A 12,206-nucleotide genomic window follows, 5' to 3' on the forward strand; every position below is an offset into this window, starting at 1 on the left:
CCAGGGATTGAATATAGCTAACATCTGCCCCATTTCAGCTATAAGAGATTCCTGGTTTAGCCCTTAACAAGTTAAGTTCCTTATTTATCTATTAGCACGCTCACTTAATCTTTAACAAAGTTTCCTCGTTACTCACGGTTCTGGGTCAGAGAGACTGAGATCTAGATTGGAAGCTTTTCCACTGGAATCAGGACTGTGTCTGTCCCTGTTCGGGCGCCAAATTGCGAAGGTCTGGTCTAGCTCCTCTTGTCAGGATAAGCAAAAGTCCTTGCCCCACGTGTGGACGCCAATTGTAACGAGCTGTCGTCTCTAGAAGCTGCCGGATCGCTCTCTGGGAAGAGATCTGCTTTGTCTACTCAAATCTCTCAGACAGATTCTTCTTCCTGTAACGAACCGTTGTCTCCAGGCAGTTGCTGTTAACTCTTGTCCTTAGAAGTGACTTCCCTTCCTGCAGAGAGCCCCGTCAGGCCTGATGTAATGGAGAGTCTTCTTCTTTCTCTGAGAGTCCTCTCTTTTATTCTCCCAGAGAATGGGCGTGGGATAATGCAAGGGCTTCTGGGAAGAACCACCCCAGCCAATGAGCTTGCCCCCTCTATCAAGTCAACCTGAGTTCTCACCTTGTAATTGTCCAGAAAACCTGAATTCTCACCTTGTCACCATCCAGACAACCTCAGTTCTCACTTAGTAATCCTAACAAATAAATATCCAAAGGAATGGATTTCCCCAAAGGAAATAACTGGAACTATTGCCTGCACATTCATTCATTCCACTGCATAGGATTCCTGTTAAGAATCCTTTGATCAGATTTAGATATACAGAAGATAATGCATCTTGTACAGAAAGTCCAGTTGAAGCAAATAGGAGAGAATTAACATAAACTAAATAGTTCCCAATTGAAAAGGAAACATCAGGAACACTAGACTCAATAGATTGGGAAAGAGAGAGGAACAAGTATCCAAAGTAATGGATTTTCCCAAAGGAAATAAGTGGAACTATTGCCTGCACATTCCCTAATACCACTGTGTAAGTTCCTGTTAAGAATCCTTTGATCAGCTTTAGAAATAAAGACGATGATGTATTTTGCCCAAAATGTTCCATTGAAGCAAATAGGAGAGAATTATCATCAACTGTAATGTGCCTAAATGCAAAGGAAACATCAGGAACACAGACTCAATAGATTGGGAAAGAGAGAGGAACAAGTATCCAAAGGAATGGATTTTCCCAAAGGAAATAACTGGAATTATTGCCTGCACATTCACTCATTCCACTGAATAGGATTTTTGTTAATAATCCTTTGATCAGCTTTAGATATACAGAAGATGATGGATTTTGCCCAAAATGTTCCTTTGAAGCAAATAGGAGAGTATTATCATCAACTATAATGTTCCCATTTTAAAAGGAATCATCAGAAACACTAGATTCAATAGATTGGGAAATAGAGAGGAATAAATATCTAAAGGAATGGATTTTCTCAAAGGAAATAACTGGAACTATTGCCTGCACATTCACTCATTCCACTCTATAGGATTGATGTTAAGAATCCTTTGATCAGCTTTAGATATACAGAAGATAATGCATCTTGTACAGAAAGTCCAATTGAAGCAAATAGGAGAGAATTAACATCAACTATCAAGTTCCCAATTGAAAAGGAAACCTCAGGAACACTAGACTCAATAGACTGGGAAATAGAGAGGAACAAGTATTGAAAGTAATGGATTTTCCCCTAGGAAATAACTGCAACTATTGCCTGCACATTCACTCATTCCACTGAATAGGATTCCTGTTAAGAATCCTTTGATCAGCTTTAGATATACAGAAGATGATAGATTTTGCCCAAAATGTTCCATTGAAGCAAATAGGAGAGAATTATCATCAACTGTAATGTGCCTAAATGCAAAGGAAACATCAGGAACACAGACTCAATAGAATGGGAAAGAGAAAGGAACAAGTATCCAAAGGAATGGATTTTCCCAAAGGAAATAACTGGAACTATTGCCTGCACATTCATTCATTCCACTGCATAGGATTCCTGTTAAGAATCCTTTGATCAGCTTTAGACATACAGAAGATAATGCATCTTGTACAGAAAGTCCAGTTGAAGCAAATAGGAGAGAATTAACATAAACTAAATAGTTCCCAATTGAAAAGGAAACATCAGGAACACTAGACTCAATAGATTGGGAAAGAGAGTGGAACAAGTATCCAAAGTAATGGATTTTCCCAAAGGAAATAAGTGGAACTATTGCCTGCACATTCCCTAATACCACTGTGTAAGTTCCTGTTAAGAATCCTTTGATCAGCTTTAGAAATAAAGACGATGATGTATTTTGCCCAAAATGTTCCATTGAAGCAAATAGGAGAGAATTATCATCAACTGTAATGTGCCTAAATGCAAAGGAAACATCAGGAACACAGACTCAATAGAATGGGAAAGAGAGAGGAACAAGTATCCAAAGGAATTGTTTTTCCCAAAGGAAATAAATGGAACTATTGCCTGCACATTCAGTCATTCCACTGCATAGGATTCCTGTTAAGAATCCTTTGATCAGCTTTAGATATACAGAAGATCTTGGATTTTGACCAAAATGTTCCTTTGAAGCAAATAGGAGAGAATTATCATCAACTATAATGTTCCCATTTTAAAAGGAATCATCAGGAACACTAGATTCAATAGATTGGGAAATAGAGAGGAACAAGTATCCAAAGGAATGGATTTTCCCAAAGGAAATAACTGGAATTATTGCCTGCACATTCACTCATTCCACTGAATAGGATTTTTGTTAATAATCCTTTGATCAGCTTTAGATATACAGAAGATGATGGATTCTGCCCAAAATATTCCATTGAAGCAAATAGGATTGAATTATCATCAACTATAATGTTCCCATTTTAAAAGGAATCATCAGGAACACTAGATTCAATAGATTGGGAAATAGAGAGGAATAAATATCCAAAGGAATGGATTTTCCCAAAGGAAATAACTGGAACTATTGCCTGCACATTCACTCATTCCACTGTATAGGATTGCTGTTAAGAATCCTTTGATCAGCTTTAGATATACAGAAGATAATGCATCTTGTACAGAAAGTCCAATTGAAGCAAATAGGAGAGAATTAACATCAACTATCAAGTTCCCAATTGAAAAGGAAACATCAGGAACACTAGACTCAATAGACTGGGAAATAGACATTAACAAGTATCCAAAGTAATGGATTTTCCCCTAGGAAATAACTGCAACTATTGCCTGCACATTCACTCATTCCACTGAATAGGATTCCTGTTAAGAATCCTTTGATCAGCTTTAGATATACAGAAGATGATAGATTTTGCCCAAAATGTTCCATTGAAGCAAATAGGAGAGAATTATCATCAACTGTAATGTGCCTAAATGCAAAGGAAACATCAGGAACACAGACTCAATAGAATGGGAAAGAGAAAGGAACAAGTATCCAAAGGAATGGATTTTCCCAAAGGAAATAACTGCAACTATTGCCTGCACATTCATTCATTCCACTGCATAGGATTCCTGTTAAGAATCCTTTGATCAGCTTTAGATATACAGAAGATAATGCATCTTGTACAGAAAGTCCAGTTGAAGCAAATAGGAGAGAATTAACATAAACTAAATAGTTCCCAATTTAAAAGGAAACTTCAGGAACACTAGACTCAATAGATTGGGAAATAGAGAGGAACAAGTATCCAAAGTAATGGATTTTCCCAAAGGAAATAAGTGGAACTATTGCCTGCACATTCCCTAATACCACTGTGTAAGTTCCTGTTAAGAATCCTTTGATCAGCTTTAGAAATAAAGACGATGATGTATTTTGCCCAAAATGTTCCATTGAAGCAAATAGGAGAGAATTATCATCAACTGTAATGTGCCCAAATGCAAAGGAAACATCAGGAACACAGACTCAATAGATTGGGAAATAGAGAGGAAGAAGTATCCAAAGGAATGGATTTTCCCAAAGGAAATAACTGGAATTATTGCCTGCACATTCACTCATTCCACTGAATAGGATTTTTGTTAATAATCCTTTGATCAGCTTTAGATATACAGAAGATGATGGATTTTGCCCAAAATGTTCCTTTGAACCAAATAGGAGAGTATTATCATCAACTATAATGTTCCTATTTTAAAAGGAATCATCAGGAACACTAGATTCAATAGATTGGGAAATAGAGAGGAATAAATATCCAAAGGAATGGATTTTCTCAAAGGAAATAACTGCAACTATTGCCTGCACATTCACTCATTCCACTGTATAGGATTGCTGTTAAGAATCCTTTGATCAGCTTTAGATATACAGAAGATAATGCATCTTGTACAGAAAGTCCAATTGAAGCAAATAGGAGAGAATTAACATCAACTATCAAGTTCCCAATTGAAAAGGAAACATCAGGAACACTAGACTCAATAGACTGGGAAATAGACATTAACAAGTATCCAAAGGAATGGATTTTTCCAAAGGAAATAACTGGAACTATTGCCTGCACATTCAGTCATTCCACAGCATAGGATTCCTGTTAAGAATCCTTTGATCAGCTTTAGATATACAGAAGATAATGCATCTTGTTCAGAAAGTCCAACTGAAGCAAATAGGAGAGAATTAACATAAACTAAATAGTTCCCAATTGAAAAGGAAACATCAGGAAGACTAGACTCAATAGATTGGGAAATAGAGAGGAACAAGTATCCAAAGTAATGGATTTTCCCAAAGGAAATAAGTGGAACTATTGCCTGCACATTCCCTAATACCACAGTGTAAGTTCCTGTTAAGAATCCTTTGATCAGCTTTAGAAATAAAGACGATGATGTATTTTGCCCAAAATGTTCCATTGAAGTAAATAGGAGAGAATTATCATCAACTGTAATGTGCCCAAATGCAAAGGAAACATCAGGAACACAGACTCAATAGATTGGGAAATAGAGAGGAAGAAGTATCCAAAGGAATGGATTTTCCCAAAGGAAATAACCGGAATTATTGCCTGCACATTCACTCATTCCACTGAATAGGATTTTTGTTAATAATCCTTTGATCAGCTTTAGATATACAGAAGATGATGGATTTTGCCCAAATGTTCCTTTGAAGCAAATAGGAGAGTATTATCATCAACTATAATGTTCCCATTTTAAAAGGAATCATCAGAAACACTAGATTCAATAGATTGGGAAATAGAGAGGAATAAATATCTAAAGGAATGGATTTTCTCAAAGGAAATAACTGGAACTATTGCCTGCACATTCACTCATTCCACTGTATAGGATTGCTGTTAAGAATCCTTTGATCAGCTTTAGATATACAGAAGATAATGCATCTTGTACAGAAAGTCCAATTGAAGCAAATAGGAGAGAATTAACATCAACTATCAAGTTCCCAATTGAAAAGGAAACCTCAGGAACACTAGACTCAATAGACTGGGAAATAGAGAGGAACAAGTATTGAAAGTAATGGATTTTCCCCTAGGAAATAACTGGAATTATTGCCTGCACATTCACTTATTCCACTGAATAGGATTTTTGTTAATAATCCTTTGATCAGCTTTAGATATACAGAAGATGATGGATTTTGCCCAAAATGTTCCTTTGAAGCAAATAGGAGAGTATTATCATCAACTATAATGTTCCCATTTTAAAAGGAATCATCAGGAACACTAGATTCAATAGATTGGGAAATAGAGAGGAATAAATATCCAAAGGAATGGATTTTCTCAAAGGAAATAACTGGAACTATTGCCTGCACATTCACTCATTCCACTGTATAGGATTGCTGTTAAGAATCCTTTGATCAGCTTTAGATATACAGAAGATAATGCATCTTGTACAGAAAGTCCAATTGAAGCAAATAGGAGAGAATGAACATCAACTATCAAGTTCCCAATTGAAAAGGAAACATCAGGAACACTAGACTCAATAGACTGGGAAATAGACATTAACAAGTATCCAAAGTAATGGATTTTCCCAAAGGAAATAACTGCAACTATTGCCTGCACATTCACTAATACCACTGTATAGGATTCCTGTTAAGAATCTTTGATCAGCTTTAGATATAAAGAAGATGATGGATTTTGCCCAAAATGTTCCATTGATGCAAATAGGAGAGAATTATCAGAAACTGTAATGTGCCTAAATGCAAAGGAAACATCTGGAACACAGACTCAATAGAATGGGAAAGAGAGAGGAACAAGTATCCAAAGGAATGGATTTTCCCAAAGGAAATAAATGGAACTATTGCCTGCACATTCACTCATTCCACTGAATAGGATTCCTGTTAAGAATCTTTTGATCAGCTTTAGATATACAGAAGATGATGTATTTTGCCCAAAATGTTCCATTGAAGCAAATAGGAGAGAATTATCATCAACTATCAAGTTCGCAATTGAAAAGGAAACCTCAGGAACACTAGACTTAATAGACTGGGAAATAGAGAGAAACAAGTATTGAAAGTAATGGATTTTCCCCTAGGAAATAACTGCAACTATTGCCTGCACATTCATTCATTCCACTGAATAGGATTCCTGTTAAGAATCCTTTGATCAGCTTTAGATATACAGAAGATGATAGATTTTGCCCAAAATGTTCCATTGAAGCAAATAGGAGAGAATTATCATCAACTGTAATGTTCCCATTTTAAAAGGAATCATCAGGAACACTAGATTCAATAGATTGGGAAATAGAGAGGAATAAATGTAACGAGCTGTCGTCTCTAGATGCTGCCGGATCGCTCTCTGGGAAGAGATCTGCTTTGTCTACTCAAATCTCTCAGACAGATTCTTCTTCCTGTAACGAACCGTTGTCTCCAGGCAGTTGCTGTTAACTCTTGTCCTTAGAAGTGACTTCCCTTCCTGCAGAGAGCCCCGTCAGGCCTGATGTAATGGAGAGTCTTCTTCTTTCTCTGAGAGTCCTCTCTTTTATTCTCCCAGAGAATGGGCGTGGGATAATGCAAGGGCTTCTGGGAAGAACCACCCCAGCCAATGAGCTTGCCCCCTCTATCAAGTCAACCTGAGTTCTCACCTTGTAATTGTCCAGAAAACCTGAATTCTCACCTTGTCACCATCCAGACAACCTCAGTTCTCACTTAGTAATCCTAACATCTCCCCCTTTCTTTTGATTTAGAACATAGCACAGTCATGACCTTGAAACATAAATCCATCAATATGGGAAGTATTACAGATAATTACATAAATTACATAAGCATATAGTAACATAGTAACATAACGCATGCTAGAAGTATATAACATAATCAAATAATCATAAATTGAAAATTTATAAATGTCCATAAGTCCATTGTCCATTATTCTCATCTTTTGTGAGGAAGTCCAATGATTCCTGCTGGTTTTTAAATTTCTTTAACAGTCTTCTTATTATCCATGCTCTTTCAGTGTCAGATGTTTCTTAGATCTTCTCCTTTATTTTGAGGTCTTTCTCTTTTTCTGTCTCTCTCTGATGGACAAGGCGAATATGACTTGTTGGCACCCATCTGATTCCTTCTCCTGCTGAAGAAATACAAGCAAACCCTCTCTCCCAGGCAGTTAACCTATCTAATTACCTTCTATTTACCACTTTCTAAATATCTTCTCATCATTTGGCAATTACATTGGAATTGTTTGCACTGGGCACAGCCCTGTTGGTTTAAAAGGCCTGTATTCTCCCCAAGTGTAATCCATTTTTGCAATCTGATTGCCTTTTGACTGACTTATCAGGTAATCCCTTTCTGCCATGTGATTGCTTCTCTGCTGATTGATTAAATCAGAGTCCTGGCCTTCTAAAGGCTCTTTAGGTGTAACATCAGCTGCCATCATGCCCCAAGTCTTTTTTGCCTGGGGCCCTGGATCTGGGCCCCTCATCCTATTTCCCTGAATTAGTTTACACTCTGATGCCCAATGGAGTCCTCTGTTGCATTTTGGACATGGGGTTTTAGGTCTTCTCTCACCCTGTCTTCTCACTGTATCTCCATACCTACACTGAGCTCTTAGATGTCCAATTTTTCCACATTGAAAACATCTCCGAGTTTCTCTAGAAGTCCCTTGCCAGGAGGGACCCTGTCTTTCCACATTCATCATTGTCCGGGTGTAAAAAGCATTTGTTCCCACTGTAGCACAGCGTCTTATGATCTCCTCTAAAGGAGCATCTTTGTCTAATCCCCATATAATTCTTTTGCAAATCTCATTGGCATTTTCCTTAGCCAGATGTCTGGTCATTATTTCTGTAGCTGCATTTTCTCCAATAGTTCTTTTGACAGCAGTTTGCAAACGTCCCACAAAATCTGCAAAAGGTTCATTGGGACCTTGCTGTATTTTAGTGAAAGCCTCTCCACGATCTTTCTGTCCAGGAAGGACACCCCAAGCTTTTATTGCAGCCTTAGCAATTTGTTCATATATTGTCATGGTATAATTAATCTGTTCCGAATTCTCTCCATACCGACCTTCACCAGCCAAGTGCTCAAAAGTGTATTGTGTGTTAACTCCTATTTCCAAATTGCATCTGACTTGAATTTTACATAATTCATGAAATTCCGCAAGCCATAATAAATTTTCTCCAGGTTCCAGACATGTCCTTGCTATGGATTTCCAATCATTCGGGGTTAGGACTTCATAAGACAAACCATCTAGTAACATTTTGACATAAGCTGATGTAGCCCCATAAAGGGTACAACCTTTTTTCAAATCCTTAATTTTATTCAAATCTAAAGGTGCATATCTTCTCCTTTTTTTACCTACAGAATCAATCTCTTCAATCACAGGATATGCATGTATAAAATCACTTATATCCTGTCCTTCTCTCTTAGCTTTAACCAATGCTTTTTCTAATCTTGTCATAGGCTTAGGCTGCTTCACAGGCAATTCTGTTTGTGTTTCTGCCTCTTCCCCTCTTTCTTCCTCCATCTCTGAAGGTGGGGTTGATGTGGGCCTGTCAATAATCTGTTCTCCAGGCAGGGTTGAAGCTTCTTCAAGAGAATCATACCATAATTCCTCATTTAAATCCTCTTGCTCTAGGGAAAGATCTTGATCTTTCCTTTTTTTCTCACACTTCCTCCTCTGTTCATTTTTAGAACTTTTCCTTCTCCTACAACTTGCTTGATAGTTTAAGGCTAATTGAACTATGTTGTAGATATAAAATACTTCTGCAGAAATTGAACGAGGCCCATTTTTTGCTTGAAATTCTTTCATTTCATATCCCACTAGCTTCCATTTATCTACATCTATCTTTTCTTCCTCTAAGAACCAAGGGGATGTGCGTCTTAATGCAGCCAAGAGTTTAGCAATCTGTACCCAGGTTACAAGTAAACTCTGCTCCTCAATTATGTTGATTATACTCTCTATAGTACCACTCCTGAATGGAGCTGAGGTTGCGTCTGGGGCTGAGGTTGAGTCGGCTGAGGTCCAGGGATTGAATATAGCTAACATCTGCCCCATTTCAGCTATAAGAGATTCCTGGTTTAGCCCTTAACAAGTTAAGTTCCTTATTTATCTATTAGCACGCTCACTTAATCTTTAACAAAGTTTCCTCGTTACTCACGGTTCTGGGTCAGAGAGACTGAGATCTAGATTGGAAGCTTTTCCACTGGAATCAGGACTGTGTCTGTCCCTGTTCGGGCGCCAAATTGCGAAGGTCTGGTCTAGCTCCTCTTGTCAGGATAAGCAAAAGTCCTTGCCCCACGTGTGGACGCCAATTGTAACGAGCTGTCGTCTCTAGAAGCTGCCGGATCGCTCTCTGGGAAGAGATCTGCTTTGTCTACTCAAATCTCTCAGACAGATTCTTCTTCCTGTAACGAACCGTTGTCTCCAGGCAGTTGCTGTTAACTCTTGTCCTTAGAAGTGACTTCCCTTCCTGCAGAGAGCCCCGTCAGGCCTGATGTAATGGAGAGTCTTCTTCTTTCTCTGAGAGTCCTCTCTTTTATTCTCCCAGAGAATGGGCGTGGGATAATGCAAGGGCTTCTGGGAAGAACCACCCCAGCCAATGAGCTTGCCCCCTCTATCAAGTCAACCTGAGTTCTCACCTTGTAATTGTCCAGAAAACCTGAATTCTCACCTTGTCACCATCCAGACAACCTCAGTTCTCACTTAGTAATCCTAACAAATAAATATCCAAAGGAATGGATTTCCCCAAAGGAAATAACTGGAACTATTGCCTGCACATTCATTCATTCCACTGCATAGGATTCCTGTTAAGAATCCTTTGATCAGATTTAGATATACAGAAGATAATGCATCTTGTACAGAAAGTCCAGTTGAAGCAAATAGGAGAGAATTAACATAAACTAAATAGTTCCCAATTGAAAAGGAAACATCAGGAACACTAGACTCAATAGATTGGGAAAGAGAGAGGAACAAGTATCCAAAGTAATGGATTTTCCCAAAGGAAATAAGTGGAACTATTGCCTGCACATTCCCTAATACCACTGTGTAAGTTCCTGTTAAGAATCCTTTGATCAGCTTTAGAAATAAAGACGATGATGTATTTTGCCCAAAATGTTCCATTGAAGCAAATAGGAGAGAATTATCATCAACTGTAATGTGCCTAAATGCAAAGGAAACATCAGGAACACAGACTCAATAGATTGGGAAAGAGAGAGGAACAAGTATCCAAAGGAATGGATTTTCCCAAAGGAAATAACTGGAATTATTGCCTGCACATTCACTCATTCCACTGAATAGGATTTTTGTTAATAATCCTTTGATCAGCTTTAGATATACAGAAGATGATGGATTTTGCCCAAAATGTTCCTTTGAAGCAAATAGGAGAGTATTATCATCAACTATAATGTTCCCATTTTAAAAGGAATCATCAGAAACACTAGATTCAATAGATTGGGAAATAGAGAGGAATAAATATCTAAAGGAATGGATTTTCTCAAAGGAAATAACTGGAACTATTGCCTGCACATTCACTCATTCCACTCTATAGGATTGATGTTAAGAATCCTTTGATCAGCTTTAGATATACAGAAGATAATGCATCTTGTACAGAAAGTCCAATTGAAGCAAATAGGAGAGAATTAACATCAACTATCAAGTTCCCAATTGAAAAGGAAACCTCAGGAACACTAGACTCAATAGACTGGGAAATAGAGAGGAACAAGTATTGAAAGTAATGGATTTTCCCCTAGGAAATAACTGCAACTATTGCCTGCACATTCACTCATTCCACTGAATAGGATTCCTGTTAAGAATCCTTTGATCAGCTTTAGATATACAGAAGATGATAGATTTTGCCCAAAATGTTCCATTGAAGCAAATAGGAGAGAATTATCATCAACTGTAATGTGCCTAAATGCAAAGGAAACATCAGGAACACAGACTCAATAGAATGGGAAAGAGAAAGGAACAAGTATCCAAAGGAATGGATTTTCCCAAAGGAAATAACTGGAACTATTGCCTGCACATTCATTCATTCCACTGCATAGGATTCCTGTTAAGAATCCTTTGATCAGCTTTAGACATACAGAAGATAATGCATCTTGTACAGAAAGTCCAGTTGAAGCAAATAGGAGAGAATTAACATAAACTAAATAGTTCCCAATTGAAAAGGAAACATCAGGAACACTAGACTCAATAGATTGGGAAAGAGAGTGGAACAAGTATCCAAAGTAATGGATTTTCCCAAAGGAAATAAGTGGAACTATTGCCTGCACATTCCCTAATACCACTGTGTAAGTTCCTGTTAAGAATCCTTTGATCAGCTTTAGAAATAAAGACGATGATGTATTTTGCCCAAAATGTTCCATTGAAGCAAATAGGAGAGAATTATCATCAACTGTAATGTGCCTAAATGCAAAGGAAACATCAGGAACACAGACTCAATAGAATGGGAAAGAGAGAGGAACAAGTATCCAAAGGAATTGTTTTTCCCAAAGGAAATAAATGGAACTATTGCCTGCACATTCAGTCATTCCACTGCATAGGATTCCTGTTAAGAATCCTTTGATCAGCTTTAGATATACAGAAGATCTTGGATTTTGACCAAAATGTTCCTTTGAAGCAAATAGGAGAGAATTATCATCAACTATAATGTTCCCATTTTAAAAGGAATCATCAGGAACACTAGATTCAATAGATTGGGAAATAGAGAGGAACAAGTATCCAAAGGAATGGATTTTCCCAAAGGAAATAACTGGAATTATTGCCTGCACATTCACTCATTCCACTGAATAGGATTTTTGTTAATAATCCTTTGATCAGCTTTAGATATACAGAAGATGATG

The sequence above is a fragment of the Sminthopsis crassicaudata genome, chromosome 6, assembly GCF_048593235.1.
Source record: "Sminthopsis crassicaudata isolate SCR6 chromosome 6, ASM4859323v1, whole genome shotgun sequence".
Classification (NCBI taxonomy): domain Eukaryota; kingdom Metazoa; phylum Chordata; class Mammalia; order Dasyuromorphia; family Dasyuridae; genus Sminthopsis; species Sminthopsis crassicaudata.